The sequence below is a fragment of the Halichoerus grypus genome, chromosome 6 (genome assembly GCF_964656455.1).
Source record: "Halichoerus grypus chromosome 6, mHalGry1.hap1.1, whole genome shotgun sequence".
Lineage (NCBI taxonomy): Eukaryota > Metazoa > Chordata > Mammalia > Carnivora > Phocidae > Halichoerus > Halichoerus grypus.
In genome coordinates, this window is record NC_135717.1 from 70,578,107 (window position 1) to 70,602,229 (window position 24,123).

General features: G+C 35.8%; 1 protein-coding gene across 1 annotated transcript in view; it reads left to right on the plus strand.

The window, feature by feature from the left end:
• The window catches only part of CCDC7 (coiled-coil domain containing 7), a 195,535-nt gene that overhangs the window by 34,142 nt on the left and 137,270 nt on the right, over positions 1 to 24,123 (plus strand). The gene's annotated exons all lie outside the window — the stretch shown is intronic.

Consider the following 24,123-nt stretch of genomic DNA (forward strand, 5'->3'; position numbering starts at 1 on the left):
ACATGAGAGGGGGGAGGGTCAGAGGGAGAAGCAGACTCCCTGCCGAGCAGGGAGCCCGATGTGGGACTCGATCCAGGGACTCCAGGATCATGACCTGAGCCGAAGGCAGTCGCTTAACCAACTGAGCCACCCAGGCGCCCGGTTAAGAGTCTCTTAAGGTTTACCTCCCTCTCTGTTTTTATCTTATTTTATTTTTCCTTCCCTTCCCCTATGTTCATCTGTTTTGTTTCTTAAATTCTGCGTATGAGTGAAATCATATGGTATTTGTCTTTCTCTAACTTATTTTGCTTAGCATAATACCCTCCAGTTCCATCCAAATAAGGTAATTTATATTACAAAAGTAATATGTCATAATTAATGAAAATTTCAAAAAAGATATGCATAAAGAAGAAAACAAAAATTACCATAATCCTATTTCCCCAAGATAACCAACTACTGTTAACATATTTTTGTTTCCCTTCCTGATTTTCCAAAGTTATAAAGATTTAGAAAAAATGATATAATACTGAACATACTATTTGGTATGTACTATTGAGTGAGGGTAAAAGTACTACTGTCTAATATTCTGGCTCCAAAAGTGCTTTGATTCCATTTGGAACTATAATCTATTGGTCTTACTGCCTTTTACTGTCCCAAATATTACCTTTTGAAAAGACTAACAAAACAAAGTTAATTTTATTTCAGAATCCATATGCATCCCCATCTACATTTCAGTATATTTAATTATTTTGGAAAATATTTTTTGCCTATAATATGTATATAATACTATTAAAAAAAATTTTTAATTAACATATACTGGATTATTTGTTTCAGGGGTACAGGTCTGTGATTCATCACAATTCACAGTGCTCACCATAGTACATACCCTCCCCAGTGTCCATCACCCAGCCACCCCATCCCTCCCACCCCCCTCCACTCCAGCAAACCTCAGTTTATTTCCTGAGATTAAGAGTCTCTTATGGTTTGTCTCTCTCACTGGTTTTGTCTTGTTTCATTTTTCCCTCCCTTCCCCTATGATCCTCTGTCTTGTTTCTCTAATTCCTCATATCAGTGAGACCATATGATACTTGTCTTTCTCTGATTGACTTATTTCACTTAGCATAATACCCTCTAGTTCCATCCACGTCATTGCAAATGGTAAGATATCATTTTTTTGATGGCTGCATAATATTCCATTGTATATATATATATATACACCACATCTTCTTTATCCATTCATCTGTTGATGGACACCTAGGCTCTTTCCCTAGTTTGGCTATTGTGGACATTGCTCCTGTAAAGATTGGGGTGCATGTGCCCCTTTGGATCACTACATTTGTATCTTTGGGGTAAATACCCAGTAGTGCAATTGCTGGTTTGTAGGGTAGCTCTCTTTTCAACTTTTTGAGGAACCTCCATACTGTTTGCCAGAGTGGCTGCACCAGCTTGCATTCCCACCAACAGTGTAGGAGGGTGCCCCTTTCTCTGCATCCTTGCCAACATCTGTCGTTTCCAGACTTGTTAATTTTAGCCATTCTGACTGGTGTGAGGTGGTATCTCATTGAGGTTTTGATTTGGATTTCCCTGATGCCAAGTGATGTTGAGCCCTTTTTCATGGGTCTGTTGGCCATTTGGATGTCTTCTTTGGAAAAATGTCTGTTCATGTCTTCTGCCCATTTCATGATTGCATCATTTGTTCTTTGGGTGTTGAGTTTGATAAGTTCTTTATAGATTTTGGATACTAGCCCTTTATCTGATATGTCATTTGCAAATATCTTCTCCCATTCTGTCGGTTGTCTTTTGGTTTTGTTGACTGTTTCTTTTGCTGTGCAAAAGCTTTTTATCTTGATGAAGTCCCAATAGTTCATTTTTGCCCTTGTTTCCCTTGCCTTTGGCGATGTTTCTAGGAAGAAGTTGCTGTGGCTGAGGTCAAAGAGGATGTTGCCTGTGTTCTCAAGGATTTTATATTTTTATTTTAATTTAATTTTATTATGTTAGTCACCATACATCATTAGTTTTTGATGTAGTGATCCACGATTCATTGTTTTCATATAATACCCAGTGCTCCATGCAGTACGTGCCTTCCTTAATACCCATCACCAGGCTAACCCATCCCCTCAACCCCCTCCCCTCTAAAATCCTGAGTTTGTTTCTCAGAGTCCATAGTCTCTCATGGTTCGTCCCTCCCTCCAATTTCCCTCCCTTCATTTTCCCCTTCCTTCTCCTAATGTCCTCCATGTTATTCCTTATGTTCCACAAATAAATGAAACCATATGATAATTGACTTTTTCTGCTTGACTTATTTCACTTAGCATAATCTCCTCCAGTCCCATCCATGCTGATGTAAAAGTTGGGTATTCATCCTTTCTGATGGCTGAGTAATATTCCTTTGTATGTATGGACCACATCTTCTTTATCCATTCATCTGTTGAAGGGCATCTCAGCTCTTTCCACAGTTTGGCTATTGTGGACATTGCTACTATGAACATTGGGGTGTGTATGGCCCTTCTTTTCACTACATCTATGTCTTTGGGGTAAATACCCAGTAGTGCAATTGCTGGGTTATAGGGTAGTTCTATTTTGAATTTTTTGAGGAACCTCCATACTGTTATCCAAAGTGACTGTACCAACTTGCATTCCCACCAACAGTGTGAGAGGGTTCCCCTTTCTCCACAACCTCTCCAACATTTGGTGTTTCTTGCCTTGTCAGTTTTTGCCATTCTAACTGGTGAAAGGTGGTATCTCAATGTGGTTTTGACTTGAATTTCCCTGATGGCTAATGATGATGAACATTTTTTCATGTGTCTGTTAGTCATTTGTATGTCTTCTTTGGAGAAGTGTCTGTTCATGTCTTTTGCCCATTTTTGGACTTGATTATTTGTTTTTTGGGTGTTGAGTTTGAGAAGTTCTTTATAGATCTTGGAAATCAGCCCTTTGTCTGTAGTGTCATTTGCAAATATCTTCTCCCATTCTGTGGGTTGCGTCTTTGTTTTGTTGACTGTCTCCTTTGCTGTGCAGAAGCTTTTTATCTTGATGAAGTCCCAAAAGTTCATTTTTGCTTTTGTTTCACTAGCCTTTGGAGATGTATCTTGAAAGAAGTTGCTGTGGCCAATGTCAATGGATTCCTGTCTCACATTGAGGTCCTTCATCCATTTTGAGTTTATCTTTGTGTAGGGTGTTAGAGAACAGTTAAGTTTCATTCTTCTGTATATAGCTGTCCAATTTTCCCAGCACCATTTATTGAAGAGACTGTCTTTTTTCCATTGCATGTTTTTTCCTGCTTTGTCAAAGGTTATTTGACCATAGAGTTGAGGGTCCATATCTGGGCTCTCTATTCTGTTCCATTGGTCTATATGTCTGTTTTTGTTCCAGTACCATGCTGTCTTGGTGATCACTGCTTTGTAATATAGCTTGAAATCAGGCAACGTGGTGCCCCCAACTTTGTTTTTCTTTTTCAACATATCCTTGGCGATTTGGGGTCTTTTTTGATTCCATACAAATTTTAGGATTGTTTGTTCCAGCACTTTGAAAAATGTCATTGGAATTTTGATCGGGATGGCACTGAAGGTATGGATTGCTCTGGGTAGCACAGACATTTTAACAATGTTTATTCTTTAGATCCATGAGCGTGGAATGTTTTTCCATCTTTTTGTGTCTTCAGTTTTTTTCATGAGTGTTCTGTAGTTTCTAGATTATAGATCCTTTACCTCTTTGGTTAGGTTTATTCCAAGGTATCATATGCTTTTTGGTGCTATTGTAAACGGAATCATTTCTTTAATTTCTTTTTCTACAGTTGCATTGTTAGTATATAAGAAAGCAACTGATTTCTGTGCATTGATTTCGTATCCTGCCACATTACTGAATTGCTGAATGAGTTCTAGTAATTTGGGGATAGAGTCTTTTGGATTTTTCACATAAAGTATCATGACATCTGCGAAGAGAGAGAGTTTGACTTCTTCTTTGCCCATTTGAATACGTTTTATTGCTTTTTGTTGTCTGATTGCTATTGCTAAGACTTCTGGTACTATGTTGAATAATAGTGGTGAGAGTGGGCATCCTGGTCGTGTTCCTGATCTTAAGAGAAAGGCTCTCAGCTTTCCCCAGTGAGGATGATATTTGCTTCGGGTTTTTCATAGATGGATTTTATGAACTTCAGGAATGTTTCCTCTATCCCTATACTCTAAAGAGTCTTAATCAGGCAAGGATGCTGTATTTTGTCAAATGCTTTTTCTGCATCAATTGAGAGGAACATATTGTTCTTTTCTCTCTTATTAATGTGTTCTGTCACATTGATTGACTTGCAAATGTTGAACCACCCCTTGCATCCCGGGGATAAATCCCACTTGGTCGTGGTGGATGATCCTTTTAATGTATTGTTGGATCCTATTAGCTAGGATTTTGTTGAGGATTTTGGAATCCATATTCATCAGGGATATCGGTCTTTTTGATGGGGTCTTTGCCTGGTTTGGAGATTAAGGTAATGTTGGCGTCATAGAATGAGTCTGGAAGCTTTCCTTATGTTTCTATTTTTTTGAAACAGCTTCAGGAGAATAGGTATTATTTCTTCTTTGAAAGTTTGGTAGAATTCCCCAGGGAATCCATCAGGCTCTGCACTCTTGTTTTTTGGGGAGGTTTTTGATCACTGCTTAAATCTCATTACTGGTTATTGGCCTCTTCAGGTTGTCAATTTCTTCCTGTTTCAGTCTTGGGAGTTTATAGGTTTCCAGGAAGGCATCCATTTCTTCCAGGTTGCTCAATTTATTGGCATATAGTTGTTGATAATAATTTCTAATAATTGTTTCTGTTTCCTTGGTGTTAGTCGTGATCTCTCCCCTTTCATTCATAATCTTATTAATTCGGGTCCTTTCTCTTTTCTTTTGGATAAGTCTGGCCAGTGGTTTATCGATCTTATTAATTCTATCAAAGAACCACCTTCTAGTTTCATTGCTCTGATCTACTGTGTTTCTGGTTTCTGTTTAATTGATCTCTGCTCTAATCTTAATTATTTCTCTTCTAATGTGTGGCTTAGTCATTGTTTGTTGCTTTTTCTCTAGTTCTTTAAGGTGTACAATTAGTTGGCGAATTCGAGATTTTTCTGTTTTTTTGAGTGAGGTTTGGATGGCTATGTATTTCCCTTAGAACCGCCTTTGCAATTTTCCGTAGATTTTGGACTGATGTGTTTTCATTCTCAATGGTTTCCATGAACTGTCTAAGTTCTTCTTTGATTTCTTGGTTGACCCAAACATTCTTGAGCAGAGTTAGCTTCAACACTTAGCTTCCAAGTGTTTGAATTTCTGCCAAATTTTTTCTTGTGATTGAGTTCCAGTTTTAAAGCATTATGGTCTGAGAAGATGCAGGGAATAATCTCAATCTTTCGGTATTGGTTGAGACCTGATTTGTGACCAGTATGTGGTCTATTCTGGAGAAAGTTCCATGTGCTCTCGAGAAGAATGAGTATTCTTTTGTTTTAGGGTGGAATGTTCTGTATAAATCTATGAGGTCCATCTGGTCCAGTGTGTCATTCAAAGCTCTTGTTTCTTTGTTGATTTTCTGCTTAGATGATCTGTCTACTGCTGAGAGTGGAGTATTGTGATCTCCTACAATTAACATATTATTACCAATATGACTCTTTATTTTAGTTAACTGTTGGCTTATGTAGTTGGCTGCTCCCATCTTGGGGGCATAGATATTTACAATTGTTAGATTTTGTTGGATAGACCCTTTAAGAGTGATATAGTGTCCTTCTGTGTCTCTAACTACAGTCTTTAGCTTAAAAGATAATTTGTCTGATATAAGAATTGCTATCCCAGCTTTCTTTTGAGATCCGTTGGCATGGAAGATGGATCTCCATCCCTTCACTTTCAGTCTGGATGTGTCTTTAGGTTCAAAATGAGTCTCTTGTAGACAGCATATGGATGGGTCCTGTCTTTTTATCCAGTCTGCAACCCTGTGCCATTTCATGGGAGCATTTAGGCTGTTCACATTAAAAGTGATTATTGAAAGATATGAATTTATTGTCATCATGTTGCTTGTGAAGTCCTTGTTTCTATAGATTGTCTCTGTAAATTTGTGTTCTATATCACTCTTGGGGTCTTTCTCCTTTTATAGAAGCCCCCTTAATATTTCTTGCAGGGCCGGCTTAGTGGTCACATATTCTTTCAGTTTCTGCCGCTCTTGGAAGCTCTGCATCTCTCCATCCATTCTAAATGACAGCCTTGCTGGATAAAGTATTCTTGGCTGCATGTTCTTCTCATTAAGTGCCCTGAATATGTCTTGCCAGCCCTTTCTGGCTTGCCAGGTCTCTGTGGATAGGTCTGAGGTTACTCTGATGTTCTTCCCTCTGTATCTAAGGAATCTCTTTCCCCTAACTGCCCTTAAGATGGTTTCCTTGGGTGTAAGATTTGCCAGTTTTACTATTACATGCCGGGGCATTGGTCTGTTTTCCTTGATCTTGGGAGGGGTCCTCTCTGCCTCTAGATCATGCATGTTTGTTTCATTCTCCAGATAAGGGAAGTTCTCAGCTAGGATTTGCTCAAATATATCTTCTAGTCCTCTCTCTCTCTCCACCCCCTCAGGGATCCCAATAATTCTGACATTGGAATGTTTCGTGGTGGCACTTATTTCTCTGATTCTATTTTCATGGATTTTGAGTTGTTTTTCACTGGCCTCCTCTTTTTCCTTCTTGTCTATGAATTGGTCTTCTAGATCACTAATTTGTTCTTCTGCCTCAGTTACCCTAGCTGTTAGATTATCTAGATTAGATTGGATCTCATTGATAGTGTCTTTAAATTCTGCCAATTCAGCTTTCATTTCTGCCCTTAGAGACTCTCTGTTGCCATTAATCGATTTCTCCATTCTAGCTATTGTCTTCACAATTGCTACCCTGAATTCCATTCTCCGACATCTTGGTTATGTCTGTATCCATTTGTTAATCTATGGCAGAAGTCACAGTCTCTGAGTCTTTCCTATTTTGGGGGTTTCTCCTCCTGGTCATTCTGTTGAGGGGAGGTTGAGGGAATGTACAGAGTCCAAATTATTGATCACAACCCAAGCAAGGGACCTTAGGGTTGCTGGCCTCTTGTTCTCCCAGCCTGTCTTCTGGGGGAGGGGCCTGCCTTGCTGTTACCCAGGCAACCCTGTTTGGGCAGAGTTGCCCTGCCCTCTGTGGGGGGTGGTGGGGGATGGGCTCAGTGAAAACTGTTTTTTGGGGGCTTTTGTTCTCTGGCAGCTTTCCCTGGTGGCTTTCTGCATCTCTTCTGACAGTCAGAGCAGAAGAGATCATTTCAAACCCACTGCCTCAGAGGAGAGAGATCGCAGTCTGTACTTCAGTGAGCTCTCCAGGCCACATTATCTCCATTTCTATCTGTGCTGCTATAAACTGCAGCATTCTGGGTTGTGAGCCCCTCAGCTGCGCTCCCAGTCCTTGCCTCCAGGTTCGGACACATCTCTGTCCTTTGTGCTTCTAAAACCACCAGCCACCCCCAGTTCGCACGCGGGCCCCACTCCTCCAGGTTTCAGTCCAGGGGGGCTGCCCTAAAGTCCTTTCCCCATCACTACCGGTCTGCAAGTCTGTGCCCTGTCCCCAGCGCATGAGGCTATGGCTCACTGGTGGTGCAGGATCCCCATGGTTCCCTCCCCCTTCTGTTTATCTTCGGATATGTGCCTGGCGAATCATGGCTCCCTGCTTCATACCTGGAAACCAACCGCTTGCAATATTTTGTTTGTAGAGATCCAGATCTATCTTCTTACATCTCAGCCTGATTTCATGGGTGTTCAGAGTGGTCTGGTAGATATCCAGCTCAATTCCGGTGACCAATTGGAATAGCTTTCCCTAATCCTCCACCATCTTTTTTTTCCCACCATTCTCTCCTCAAGGATTTTGATGGGTGCCTGTCTCACATTTAGGCCTTTCATCCATTTTGTGTCTATTTTTGTGTGTGGTCTAAGGAAATGGTCCAGTTTCATTCTTCTGCATGTGGCTGTGCAATTTTCCCAACACCATTTGTTGCAGAGACTGTCTTTTCTCCATTTCCTGCTTTGTCAAAGATTAGTTGACCATAGAGTTGAGGGTCTATTTCTGGGCTCTCTATTCTGTTCCATTGATCTATGTGTCTGTTTTTGTGCCAGTACCATACTGTCTTGATGACGACAGCTTTGTAATAGAGCTGGAAGTCCGGAATTGTGATGCCGCCAGCTTTGCTTTTCTTTGTCAACATTCCTCTGGCTATTCAGGGTCTTTTCTGATTCCATACAAATTTTAGGATTATTTGATCCATTTCTTCCAAAAAAGTTGATGGTATTTTGATAGGGATTGCATTAAATGTGTAGATTGATCTAGGTAGCATAGACATTTTCACAAGATTTGTTCTTCTATCCATAGCATGGAACCTTTTTCCATTTCTTTGTGTCTTCCTCAATTTCTTTCATGAGTATTCTATAGTTTTCTGAGTACAGATCCTTTTCCTCTTCGGTTAGATTTATTCCTAGGTATTTTATGCTTGTGGGTGTAATTGTAAATGGGATCAACTTTTATTATTTTTTGACTTTTGGAAAATAGTATTTATTGTTTCTTATCTGATTGTAAACATATTATTATTTTTTAAAGATTTATTTATTTTGAGAGAGAGAATGCATGAGCGAGAGGAGGGACAGAGGGAAGGGGAGAGAGAATCTTAAGCAGACTCACCACTAAGCACAGAGTCTGAATTGGCGGCTGGATCTCAAAACCCTGAGATCATGTCCCGAGCTGAAACCAAGAGTTGGATTCTTAACTGATTAAGCCACTCAGGAGCCCTTTATTGTAAACATATCATTGTGGAACATTTGAAATTGAGAAAAGTATATAGGAAAACAAGTTACCTGTAGTCTCAATCTAGTATATATGCATCATTAACATTTTAGAAAATGTTTTCTAGCATGCTGTGAGTGTATATATACACACAAGCACATATATATACATATACACATTTATACACACACATATATATGTACACACATGTTGTGTATGTCTGTATATGCACATTCATTTATATGTACATTGATATATATCTTTTCTAATTTTTTATTGTGGCAAAATACACATACTGTACAACTTACTATAGTAACCATTTTTTTTATGTTAGCTTTTTTTTTTTTAAAGATTTTATTTATTTATTTGACAGAGAGAGACAAAGCGAGAGAGGGAACACAAGCAGGGGGAGTGGGAGAGGCAGGCTTCCTGCTGAGCAGGGAGCCCGATGTGGGACTCGATCCCAGGACCCTGGGATCATGACCTGAGCCGAAGGCAGCCGCTTAACGACTGAGCCACCCAGGCGCCCCTATATTAACCATTTTTATGTGTACAGTTCAGTGGTATTAAATACATTAATATTGTGCAATGATCACCTCTGTCCATCTCAGAACTGTTTTCATCTTGCAAAACTGAAACTATATACATTAAACAATAACTCTTTATGACCCCCAGCCCCTGGTAACTACCATTCTACTCTGTGTTACTATGAGTTTGGTGGTCTTTCTTTCTTTCTTTCTTTCTTCTTATCCACATGTAAGTGAGATCATGCAATATTTGTCTTTTCGTGTCTGGCTTATTTCACTTAGCATAACGTCTTCCAGATTCACCCATGTTGTCACAAACGGCAGGACTTCCTTATTTTATTATGGCTGAATAAAATCACAGTGTGTGTGTGTATTATGATTTCTTTATCCAGTCATCCATCCATGGGCACTTAGGTTGTTTCCATATCTTGGTTATTGTGAATAATGCTGCAGTGAACATAGGAGTGCAGGTATTTCTTTGAGATACTAATTTTGTTTCCTTTGGATATATATCTGGAAGTGGGATCACTAGATTATATGGTCGTTCTGTTTTTAAATTTTTGAAGAGTCTTCATACTGTTTTCCATAGCTGCTGTACCAATTTCCCTTCCTACCAATGGTGCACAGGATTCCCTTTTCTCCAAATCTTTGTCAGCAATTGTTTTTTCTTATCTTTTTGGTAATAGCCTTTCTAACAGGTGTAGGGTAGTATTTCACTGTGATTTTGATTTACATTTCCCTGATGATTAGTGATGCTGAGCACCTTTTCATGTACCTGTTGGCCATTTGTATGTCTTCCTTTGAAAAAAATGTCTTTTGCCCATTTTTATTTATTTATTTATTTTTTTACTATTGAGTTGTATTAGTTCCTTATATATTTTGGATATTAACCCCTTATCAAATATATGCTTTGCAAATATTTTCTCTCTTTCAATAGATTGCCCTTTTCATGTCCTTGATTGTTTCTTTGACTATGCAGTACCTTTTTAGTTTGATATAGTCTCACTTATTTATTTTTGCTTTTGTTAATAAGCCTTTGCTTTTGATGTCATGTCCAAGAAACCATTGCCAAATCCAGTGTCCTGAAGTTTTTATTCTGTTTTCTTCTAGGAGTGTAATAGGTTTAGATCTTATATGTAGGTCATGGATTTATTCTGAGTTAATTTTGTACATGGTGTAAGTGGTGTAAGGGTCCAATTTTGTTTTATTTGTTTGCATGTGGATATCCAGTTTCCGCAGTGGTATTTGTTGAAGAGATTGTTCTTTCCTCATTGTGTTGTCTTGGTACTCTTGCCAAGACTTATTTTGCTATATATGCAAAGGTTTATTTCTGGTCTCTCAGTTTTGTTCTGTTGGTCTCTTTATATTTTAAATTTTTTATTTTATTTTTTATTGAAGTGTAGTTGACACAATGTTACATTTGTGTCAGGTTATTTTTTTAATTTTTGAAAATCAAGATATAATTGAACTGTGGTATAATAAAACTGTATCAGTTTTATGTGTAGGTATGTATATATCTTTATGCCAATAAGGCACTTTCTTAATTACAGTTGCTTTGTAGTATATTTTGAAATCAGGATGTTTGAAGCCTCCAACTTTTTCTTTTTTAAGATTGTTTTGGGTATTCAGGGTATCTTGAGATGCCATGTGTATTTTAGTATGTTTTTTTCTATTTCTACAAAATATTCCATTGGGATTTCTATAGGGATTACATTGAATCTGTAGATCACTTTGGATAGTATAAATATTTTAACAATATTAAGTCTTCAAATCCATGAGCGTGGGATGTCTTTCCATTTATTTGTATCTTTGATTTCTTTTAGCAGTGTTTTTGGTTTTCTGTGTATATATTATTCACCTCCTTGGTTAGGTTTATTCCTAAATATTTTTAGATTTTTGATGCTATAGTAAAAGAGATTGTTTTCTTAATTTTCTTTTTGGATTGGATATTGTTAATATATAGAAATATAACAGATTTTTTTGAGTGTTGATTTTGTGTCCTGCAATTTTGCTGAATTTATTAGTTCTAACATTGTGTGAGTGGTGTGTGTGTCTGTGTGTGTGCATGTGTGTGTGTGTGTGTGTGTGTGTGTGTGTGTATGTGTGTGTATGTGTAATCTTTAGGGTTTCCTGCATATAGATCATGTCATTTGCAGATAGAGATAATTTTGCTTTTTCTTTCCCAATTTGTATGCCTTTTATTCTTTTTGTTGTTTTTTAATTTCTCTGGAACTCCCAGTACTATGCTGAATAGTGTTGGTGAGATGGGCAGATTTGCCTTATTCTTTTTTTTTTTTTTTTAAAGATTTTATTTATTTATTTGACAGTGAGAGACACAGCGAGAGAAGGAACACAAGCAGGGGGAGTGGGAGAGGGAGAAGCAGGCTTCCTGCAGAGCAAGGAGCCCGATGCGGGGCTTGATCCCAGGACCCTGGGATCATGACCTGAGCCGAAGGCAGATGCTTAACAACTGAGCCACCCAGGCGCCCCAGATTTGCCTTATTCTTGATCCTAGAGAAGAACCTCCTAGTCTTTTCCCAGTGAATATGCTCTTTGCTATGGCCTGTTTATATATGGATTTTTATGTTGAGTTAGTTTTCCTCTATTCTTAGTTTATTGAGTTTTTTTTTTTAATCATGAAGGAGTGTTGAATTTTATCAAAAGCTTTTCCTGCATCTATTGAAATGATCATGTGGTTCTTGTCCTTCATTTTGTTTATGTAGCATATTACATTGTTTCATGTTATTGCAAACAGTGAGCCAGGCTTGTGTTCCAGACATAAATCCTTTTTGGTTTTACTGTGTGACCCTTTTAATGTGTGCTTTTTTTTTTTTTTTTTTTAAAGTACACTCCACGCCCAGCATAGAGTCCAGCACTGGGATTGAACTCATGATCATAAGACCAAGACCTGAGCTGAACACTTAACTGACTGAGCCACCCAGGTGTCCCTTAATGTGCTTTTAAATTCTTTTTGCTAGTATTTTATAGGATTTTTGCATCCTTTTTTTCTATCATTATTAATCAGGGATATTTGTCTGTAGTTTTCTTGTTTTTTTGTGTAGTTTTGATATCACGATAATGCTGGCCTTATGGAGTTGGTTTGGGAATTTCCTCCTTTCTGATTCTTTGGAAGAGTTTGAGAAAGGTTGGTGTTAATTCTTTTTTAAGTGATGGAATTCTCTAGTGAAGCCATCTGGTTCTGGGCTTTTCTTTTTTGGGAGGTTTTTGATTACTGCTTTAATCTCCTCACTAGTTACAGGTCTGTACAGATTTTTTTATATTTTATTTTTTCGTGGATTGGCCTTGATCGATTGTATGTTTCTAGGAATTTATCCATTTCTTCTATGTTATCCAATAGTCTTTTATGATCTTTTGTCTTTGAGTGGAGTGGACATCATTATAATATCTCTTCTCTCATTTCTAATTTTAGCTATTTGAATATTCTTTTTTTCATACTTAATATAGCCAAGTGCTTGTTCACTTTTGTTAATCTTTTCAAAAACTACTCTTGGTATAATTGATTTTTTTCTATTCTCTATTTCATTGATCTCTGCTCTAATATTTATTATCTCCTTTCTTCTGCAAAATCTGGGTTAAAAATTTTTTGTTGTTGTTCCTTTAGGTGAAAGGTTAGATTGTTCATTTGTGATTTTTAAATGTAAACATTTACCACCATAAACTTTTTGTACTGATTTTGCTGAATCCCATAGTATTTTGTTTTTTGTTTTCATTTACCTTCAGATATTTTCTAAATTCCATTATGATTTTTTCTTTGATCTATGGATTGTTGAAGAGTGTGTTAATTTTTACATATTTGTGGATTTTTTTGTTTTCTTTCTGATATTGATTTCTAGTTTACACCATTGTGTTTGAAAAAATGCTTTGCGTGATTTTGATCTTAAATTTGTTAAAACTTATTTTGTGTCCTAACAGGTAGTCTATCTTGGAGAATGTTCGATGTATGCTTGAGAAGAACATGTGTTTTGCTGTTGTTGGGTGGGGTATTCTGTATATTTGTTATGTCTATTTTACAGTATTGTTTAGTCCTTTGTTTCTAATTGATATTCTGTCTGATTGTTTTTGCCATAACTGAAAGTGGGGATATTGAAATGTCCTACTATTATTGTGTTGCTGTTTCTCCCTTTAGTTCTGTTAGTGGTTGCTTCATATATTTGAGTGCTTTAATGTTAGGTGTATGTATATTTATAACTGTTTTATCATCCTAGTGAATTGACCCTAATATCACTATGTACTATCCTTCTTTTTCTTTTTTTGATAGTTTTGTCTTAATCTCTATTTTGTCTAAGAATGGCCACCCCTGCTTTCTTTAAATTCCTTTTTCTATGGAATGTTTTCTTCTGTCCTTTTACTTTGAGCCTGTGTGAGTCCTAAGATTTAAAGAGAGCCTGTTATAGGCAGCATATAGTTGGATGGTTTTTTTTATTTTTAAGAAAAATAATGAATTCAATCTGTGTCTTTTTGTTGGTGTGTTTAATCCATTTACATTTAATGTAATTACTGGTAGGAAGGGCTTACTGTTGCCATTTTGTTAATGTTTTCTGTTTGTCTGGTAGCTTTTGGTTCCTCTTTTTCTCTCTTGGTATTTTCTTTTGTGTTTTGTTGATTTTTTTTTTTTTTTTTGTAATGACATATTTTGATTCCCTTCTCATTTCCCTTTGTGTATATTTTATAGATATTTCCTTAGTGGTTACCATTGCAATTATATAAAACTTATTAAAGTTATAACAATCTATTTTAAACTGATAACAACTTCAATTGCCTATAAAAACTCTTTTACATCCCTGTCCCTCCTGTTTTGTTACTCATGACATAAATTACCTCTTTTTACATTGCAAGCCATTACTTTACATTTATAATTGGTTTTCATCTTAAAAAATTCTGTGCCAGATTTATAAGTGATCTATTCATGTATTTTACAATACTACAGGATATTTGTGGATATATTTACCTTTACCAGGGAATTTTATATTTTCATATGGTTTTGTGTTGATGTTTATTGTCTTTTCTCCTTAACTTTTAGGACTTTTAGGACTCCCTTCAGGATTTCTCATAAGGAAGGTCTAGTGGTGATGGTTTCCTTTGAGGAGTTTTTTTTTATCTGGGGAAGTCTTGATTTCTCCCTCATATTTGAAGGATGGTTTTGCCAGATATAGTATTTTTGTTTGGCAGTTTTTCTTTCAGTGTATTGACTATATCATCCTGTTCCCTTGTAGCCCATAATCTTAATGGTTAGAAATCTGCTGATGATCTGATGAGAACTTTCTTGTATGTACTGAGTTGTATTTCTCTTGCTGTCGACAAAATTCTCTATGACTTTTGACAGTTTGATCTCAGGGTAGATCTCTTCAGGTATTTTCCTAGTTGGAGTTTTTCAAGTTATTTGAATTCGTATGTCTATTTTTCTCCTCAGATTTGAGAAATTTTCAGTCATTATTTCTTCAAATAAGTTCCACGCCCCTTTCTTTTTTCTTCCTTCTTCAATTCCCATAATACATATTTTGTTCTGTTCCATGGTATCCCATATGTCCTTTAGGATCTCTCTTTCTCTCTCTCTCTTTTTTTTCCCCCCTTTTCTGCCTTGATTATTTTGGAAGTCTTGTCTTCTAGTTTGCTGATTCTTTCTTCTACCTGGTTAAGTCTGTTGTTGAGTTCCCCTAATGGATTTTTTTCCAATTCGATTATTGTATTCTATAGTTCCAGAATTTCTGTGTGGTTTTTCTTCATAGTTTTTTTTTTCCTCAATATTCCCATGCTCATCTATTGATTTCCTTTGTTGTCTTTTTGTGCTCTCTTTTAGCTCATTAAATATCCTTATGATGACAATTTTGAATTCTTTGGCAATTCGTATATTTCTGCTTCTTTAGTTTCTGGAGATTTAATTTTAAATGTGCCATGGTTTCCCTTTTCCTTTGTATGTCTTGTTACTTTTTGTTGTGCAGATCTGGCATCTGAAGCGTCAACCAACTCTTCTAGATTTTGTGGTCTGATTTCCTATAGGGAGGACTTTCTCCATTCAGTCTGCCTGGTTCTGGAGACCTCTTCAGTCTTTTTTGAGTACGTGTTTCTCTGGGCTTGTGCATGTAATCTATTAGAAGAGGCTTGTAGGTTTCTACTCAGGTACTCCCCCTAGTGCCTCCCTGGTGCTGCTATAAATTTCAGTATAGGCGCTCCACCCTGTGTCTGTTTTTGGTACTGCAAACCCTAGTGCATCGTGTATTCTAGTCTTAGTTCTCAGAGATTCTCAATCTGGCATCCTGTTGTTGTCAGTACTTGGATAGAGGCAAGAGGGAAACTGGCTGCTTGGATAACCCCTTGCCCCAAATGTCAGAATATTGGATGTGTGTTCTACTCCTTTCCATCCCCAAGGGGAAAACAAGAGTTGAGGATTTCTTCCCAATTGTGCTGCCATGTGAGAATAAGGAGAGGATCTGGCAAGTTAATGTTGAGAGTATCAAATCTTTTTTAGTGGACTTTGATGTGGTTGGTTTTGTCTTTGCCTAAGATACGGAGACTTTTAACTGGTTTTGGGATTTCTCAGAGGCATTTGGTTTGTTTGATGTTAAATCCCTATTTCTCCAGGGAAAGGAGGGTTTCAGGCTTCATATTCACCGTCTTGCTGATAAAATCCTGTTTCTTTAATGTGGAATGGCATTAGAAACCAATATCTGATAGTTAATTGTGTCCAGTGATCCTGGGATAAATGCTTTTATGCCATTTCAGCAGACAGAACTAGGAAATGTATGTATATATGCACACATATACATATACACAGTTCATATACTTATATTCCTATTTACAAATAAAGTGCATATATACATGAATGGACATACTTAGAAATCTGGAGTTCTCGGGGTGCCTGGGTGGCTCAGTCAGTTAAGCGGCTGCCTTCGGCTCAGGTCATGATCCCAGGGTCCTGGGATCAAGGCCCGCATCAGGCTCCATGCTCAGTGGGAAGCCTGCTTCTCCCTCTCCCACTCCCCCTACTTGTGTTCCCTCTCTCGCTGTCTCTCTCTCTCTCTCAAATAAATAAAATCTTAAAAAAAAAAAAAAAAAAAGAAATCTGGAGTTGTCACAGACACCTTTAATACCAGTCTCTCAAACTCAGGGCTTATTCTTACCTTCCTTCATTTCATATGTATATGTCCTTCTTTCCACAGTTAGAATTCTAACTCTTAACATCAGTACATTTACTCTTTTGTTCAACCTTATAATACTTTCAAGATTATTTAAGAATTTCTTCTCCTGTATCACTACAAAAACAAACCTACTAAAAAGATTTTGTGATTTCTTTTGAACTACCTGCCCCCCCTCACCCTTAGCAGCATTCTTGTCCAAGACTGAGTATAAGGTATATGTTAAATTCTATGTTGATGAGTTACTTGGATTAGTTCTTTTTTCTTTTTCCTTTACTACTTTCACCTGTTTAAGTTTGAAAACAAAAACTTTAACTTGAAAAGATATATATACCCCCTTGTTCATTGCAGCATTATTTGTAATAGCTAAGATATGGAAGCAATCCAAGTGTACATCACTAGATGAATGGATAAAGAAGATGTGATATATACACACACACACACACAATGGAATATTATTCAGCTATAAAAAGAAGGAGATCTTGTCATTTGTGACAATATAGATAGACTTAGAGCGTTTTATGCTAAGTGAAATAAGTTAGAGAAAGACAAATATATGATTTCACTTATATGTGGAATCTAGAGAAATGAACAAACAAAACAACAACAACAACAAAAAAACAAATGAACAAACAAAAGATTAGTAACAGAGCCATAAATATGGAGAATAAACTGGAGAGTTTGGTTGTTGGAGAGGATGGGTGTGGGCAAAAAGGAATAAAGAGGAGTGGGAGGTTCAGGCTTTAAATGATGTAATGAATAAGTCAGAGGGATGAAAATTACAGCATAGGGAATATAGTCAGTGGTATTGTAATAGTGTTGTATGGTGACAGATGGTAGCTACATTTGCGGTTTGTAATGTATAAAGTTGTCAGATCACTATATTGTACACCTGAAACTAATGTAACATTGTGTGTCAATTATACTTCAATAACAAACAGAAAGTAACACTAAGAGATGTTTTTTGGAGAGAGAAAATAACCCAGAGGGAAGGTCTGAGAAACAAGTAGAAAGAGCAACCAACATGATAAATGTAGTAAACACTGAATGAGTGTATATATATATGCATGTAATATAAATATATATTAATAATTTAAATCTTATGGATAAGAAAATAAAATAGAATCAAAATGCATGATAATTATGTACATTAGGAAAGAACTTAGATTTGGAATTAACTGCAATTATAGTATAATCTAAGGTCCTTGTATTGTTTGGGAGAATAGTAAAGACTTCAATAAGTTAGGTATTCCTGTTAAAATTTTCTTTTTTTATAATATAAGTAGTATGTAGAATTTTTACTCTAGTAGAGGAAAATTGAATGACAAAAAAAAAAAAAAAATCCAAAAGATTCTAAAAAGGTAGAGGGAAAAAATAAGGAAGTTGATCCACAAGTAAGAGAGTAGAAATAAATCTAAAATATCTGTAAATATACCAATTAAATGTACCAATTAAGAGAGAAAAATTGATGAAAAATAAATTTAAACTATATGTTTACTAGAGACATATTAAAGCATAAAAATACAGAAAGGTTGAAAGTAAAAAATTAAAGAATAGAATACCTAGGGAAAAATTTAAGGATGTGAAGGATGTGAAATATCTGTACACTAAGAACTATAAGACATTGATGAAAGAAATTGAAGAAGATACAAATAAATGGAAATATACTTAGTGTTCATGGATCAGAAGAATAATATTAAAATATCAATACTATCTAAAGTGATCTGTAAATTCAGTGCAGCCTGCATTAAGATTCCAATGATATTTTCTCACAGAAATAGAAAAAAAAATCCTAAAATTTGTATGGAATGACAAAAAAAAAAACCCCAAAGAGCCAAAGCAATCTTGAAAAAAAGAACAAGGCTGGAGGCATCAGTCTTCTATTTCAAACTCTATCACAAAGCTATAGTAATCAAAATAGTGTGATATTCACATAAAAACACAGATTAATGGAAAAGAATAAAGAGCCCAGAAATAAACCCACACATATATGATCAATTAATATATGACACAAGAGCCAAGCATATATAGTGGAGAAAGGATGGTCTCTTCAATAAATGGTTTTGGGAAAACTGGACCCCTATCTTACCTTATGCATAAAAATCAACTCAATATGGGTTAAAGACTTGAATATAGACCTGAAACCATAAAACTACTAGATGAAAACTTGGGGGTAAGCTTCTTGAGGTCAGTCTTGGCAATGATTCTTTTGCATGTGATATCAAAAGCAATGGCAACAAAACAAAAATAAATAAATGAGACTACATCAAACTAAAAAGCTTCTACATGGTAAAGGAAGCCATCAACAAAATGAAAAGACAACCTACAGAATGGGTGAAAATGTCTGTAAAGCGTATGTCTGATAAGGGGTTACTATCCAAAATATATACAGAACTTACATGATTCCCTGGGGGGAGACCCAAACAATCCAAGTAAAAAATGGGCAGAGGACATTTTTTTCCAAAGAAGACATTCAAATGGCCAACATGCACATGGAAAGTGTTCAGTGTCACTGAACATGTCATTAGGGAAAGGCAAATCAAAACCACAATGAGGTATCACCTCATACTTGTTAGAATGACTATCATCAAAAAGACAAGAGAACACATGCTTGCAAGAATGTGGAGAAATGGCAACCCTTGTGTACTACTGGTGGTAATGTAAATTTCCACTATGGGAAAAAAAATGTGGAATTTCTCAAAAATCTAAAAATGTAACTACACTATGATCCAGAAATTTCGCTTCTGGGTGTATATCAGAAGGAAATGAAATCACTGTCTTGAAGAGATATATGCACCCCCATTGTTATTGCAGCATTATTCACAATGTGGTAAAAGACAAAGGGGCACCTGGGTGGCTCAGTCAGTTAAGTGTCTGCCTTTGGCTTGGGTCATGATCCCAGAGTCCTGGGATTGAGTCCTGTGTCGGGCTCCCTGCTCAGCAGGGAGTCTGCTTCTCCCTGTCCCTCTGCTCCTCCTCCCTGCTTGTGCTCCCTCTCTTTTACTCTCTCTCAAATAAATAAATAATATCTTTTTTTAAAAAAAGCCCAAGACATGGAAACAACTTAAGTGTCCCTCAATCAATGAATGGATAAAGAAAATGTGATATCTCTATATATAATGGAATATTATTCTTCCATAAAGAAGGAAATCCTGCCAAATGCAGCAATATGGATGGACCTTGAGCGCATTATGCTAAGTGAAATAAGTCAGACAAGGAAAAACGATGTATGATCTGACTTATATGTGGAATCTAAAAAAACTTAATTCATAGAAACATAGAACAGATTGGTGGTAGCCAGAGGTGGCAGTGGGGTGGTGGTGTTTGGTGGTGGTGGTGAGAGGTGGGAGAAATGGATGATGATGATCAAAAGGTACAAGAAGTTCTGGGGTATAATGCACTGCATGGTGACTACAAAATATATAATAAAAACTAAAAAAATAAATGAAAGTAAAATGATAAACAAATATATGGTAACTTAAAGCTAGCGTAGCTTTATTATTGTTAGACAAATTAGAAGTTAAGGCAAATAAAATTAGAGATGAGTCTCCATACAATGATCAAAGCTTTGGTTCACCAGGAATATATAATAGTTCTTAGGCTGATCTCAATAATAATACAACACGAGGGGGGTAAGGTGTTGTCCAGCAAGATGTGGTATATGTGTTGAACCAACTGTGGTGCTATGTTCCCAGTTACTAGAGTTACACAGATCCAGGAATCAAAGAAGTAGATTTGGCTCCTCTTCTCATCACTCCCAATGATCCACTTTGGGAATATTTATTTCCAGTCCCTGCAAGTCTAGGTACTGCAGGATTGGAGGCTGTGATCCTACAGGGGTGGAATTGTTTACTAGAGGTACAATAATAGTTCCACTGAACCTCAAACAACTGTCTGATCCAAGTTCAGAAATTCATGCTAGCTTCTAACTGAAGTACATCGTGTGTTTTTGACTGGCAGACTGGAATTGCTGCAGAGTTAATATTCCCAGAATTGATGAGTAAGTATCCTTTGTGGACATATATGAAGTATATTCACACATGCTCTAAAATGGTCCCTCATGAGATTGAGACTCAGTTGCTCCTAGTAAAAACTCATGTTTATGGTCTATACACACCATTCTTTGTTTGATTTCTCCACTCTCTCCCCATATTTTTTGGGATTGCCTTACAAACTACTTCACATGATTCTTGTCTCAGTATCTGCTTTTGGCGGAACCCAAACCCAGATAATTCCCCAACTTGTTATAAGAGGCTAACATATTCTTGTACCTAAAGCTTATATAGACATTTAGATAAAGATAAATTAGAGTGCAATTTTACTTGTAAACAGGTGTAAAAATCCTAAGCAAAACATAATTAGTTGAATCCAATAATTTATTATGCTTTTTAGATGAATTGACCATTTGGTTATTATGAAATAGTATTTCATATGTCTATGATAATATTTCTCATTCTGTAGTCTGCTTTGTCTGATATTGATACAGTTACTCTTACAATTGGTGCTGTCATGCTATTTCTTCTACTTAACCTATTTATATCTTTCTATTTAAAATGTGTTTCTTATAGACAAACTGTTTTTTTTTTTTTTTTTAATTTTCAGTCTGATGATATCTGCCTTTAATTGGACTGTTCTGACCATATGCATTTAGTGTAATAATAACATGTTTGGGTGTAAGACTGCCATTTTGCTTTTTTTTATTTTTTGGTATTGATCCTCTGTCATGCCCTGCCTTTATTTTTTTATTTTTAATTTTTAAAAATATTTATTTATTTATTTATTTGAGGGGGGAAAGGGCAGAGGGAGAGGGAAAGAGAGAAAATCTCAAGCAAACTGCCCATTGAATGTGGAGCCTGATTCAGGGCTCTATCTCACACCCTGAGATCATGACCTGAGCCGAAATCAAGAGTCAGACACTTAACTGACTGAGCCACCCAGGTGCCCCACCCTGCCTTAATTTAGATTGAATAATTTTTTTGTGTATCATTTTATCTCCACTACTGGTTTATTATCTATAATCTCATTTTATTTCAAAAAAATTTTTAATATTTTAGAAATAAGCAGGAAGTTTTTTGCCAGATACTTTTGTGGTAACATGAAAATAACAATTACTGTAGTGGAATAAAAATATTATTTCTTTTTATCTACTAAAATCTCATTATTCTAAAACATTAAATTTCATTTTATGACAATCTCATTTTAAACAGTCCTTAAATACCAAGAATATACAAAAATCTCTCCCAACTTAAATGACTAAAGAAGTATGACTAAATTATTCTTAATTAGTTCAGATTCATTATACCTTAACAGCTACTATGGAAAATAGTATGGAGGTTCCTCAAAAAATTAAAAATAGAACTACCATATGATCTAATAATTCCACTACCAAATATTTACCCAAAGAAAATGAAAATATTAAGTTGAAAAGATAGGAAACCCTATGTTTATTGCAACATTATTTACAATAGCCAAGATATGGAAGCAGCCCAAGAGTCCATTGATAGATGAATTGATAATGGTGATGTGTGTGTGTGTGTGTGTGTGTGTGCGTGAGACACACACACACACACATATATATGTATAATGGAATATTACTCAGTTATGAAAAAGAATGAAATCTTGCCATTGTGGCAACATGGATGGACCTAGAAGATATTATGTTAAGTAAAATAAGTCAGAAAAAGACAAATACTGTATGATTTCACTTATATGTGGAAACTAAAAAACCAAATGAATAAACAAAAAGCAGAATCAGATCTATAAATACAGAGAAGAAACTGATGATTGCCAGAGAGCAGAAGGTAGCCGATAGGCAAAATAGGTGAAGGGGAATAGGAGATACAGGCTTCCAACTATGGAATGAATAAATTATGGGAATGAAAGGTATAGTGTAGGGAATATAACCAATGGCATTGGCATAGCATTGGATGGTGATAGATGGTAGCTATACTTGCATAGCATAAGTTACAGAGTTGTTGAATCCCTTCACTGTGTTGTATACTTGATACTAATGTAATATTGTGTGTCAAATATATTCAAATAAAAAAAATAAGAAAGGAAGTAACTATGTAGTTAAATAAAAAATACAAAAAATAATGTATTTTTGGTTTTTGAATACTTTTTTCAATACAATATAAAGCATAAAACATAAGTAATTATAAATCTATGTTAATGAGCACACAATGTATAAAGGTCTAATTTATGACAGTAGAAAGAGAGGATGAAACTGTATAGGAACAGAGATGTGTAATTTTGAAGTTAAATTAGCATCAATTCAAACTATACTATTAAAGGTTTATGATATTCATTGTAACCGTAAGGTAACTACTAATAAATAATTTAAAAATATATAAAAAGGGAAATGAGAAAGGAGTCAAAAGAGTATACTACAAAAAGTTAAACCAAACAAAAGGAATTAATAGAGGAAATGAGTTTTTAAAATAGTTTTAAATAGTTTAATAGTTTCAAAATAGTATGATCTACAGAAAAATAACAAATTGGCAGAAATAAATCATTCCAAGGAGGTAGTTACATTAAATATAGGTTAAGGCGAGCCTGGGTGGCTCAGTCAGTTAAGTGTCTGCCTTCAGCTCAGGTCATGATCCCAGGGTCCTGGAGCCCCACATCAGGCTCCCTGCTCAGCAGGGAGTCTGCTTCACCCTCTCTCTCTGCCCTTCCCCCACACTCATGCTCTCTCTTAAATAAATTAATTAAATCTTTAAAAATAAATAAATAAATATAGATTAAATATAGATTAAATTCTATATATTAATATAATAAATATAAATTAAATAAATATAGATTAAATTCTTCAATCAAAACCAGAGACTGGCATTTCTAAATTTAGTTTGTTTGAGGAATCTCCATACTGTTTTCCACAACAGTTGCATCAGCTTACATTCCCACCAACAGTATACAAGAGTTCCCTTTTCTCTACATCCTTGCCTACATTTGTAGTTACTTATCTTTTTGATACTAGCCATTCTGATAGCTGAGGTGATATGTCATTGTGCTTTTGATTTGCATTTCCCTGATAATGTTGAGCATCTTTACATGTATCTATTGGCTATCTATATGTCTTCTTTGGAAAAATGTCTGTTCAAGTCCTCTGCCCATTTTTTAATTGGATTGTGTTTTTATTTCTTTTCTTTCTTTTGGTTTTGAGTTATGTAGTTCTTTGTATATTTTGGATGTTAACCCCTTATGAGATACATCATTTGCAAATATCTTCTCCCATTCAGTATATTGATTTTTTGTTTTGTTGGTGGTTCATTTGCTATGCAAAAGCTTTTTATTTTGATGTAATCCTAATAGTTTATTTTGCTTTTGTTTCTCTTTCCTTAGGAGACCTAGCCAGAAAAAAGTGGCTGTGGTCAGTGTAAAAAAAAAAAAAAAAAAATAGTGTCTGTGTTCTCTTCTGGGATTTTTATGGTTTCAGGTCTCACATTTAGGTATTTAATCCATTTTTAGTTCATTTTTATGTATGGTATAGAAAGTGGTCCAGGTTCATCCTTTTGCATATAGCTATCCAGTGTTCCTAGCACCATTTATCAAAGAGAGTGTTTTTTCCCCATTGTATATTTTTGCCTTCTTTGTTGTAGATTAACTGACTATACAAGCATGGGTTTATTTCTGGATTTTCTATTTTGTTCTATTGATCTATGAGTCTATTTTT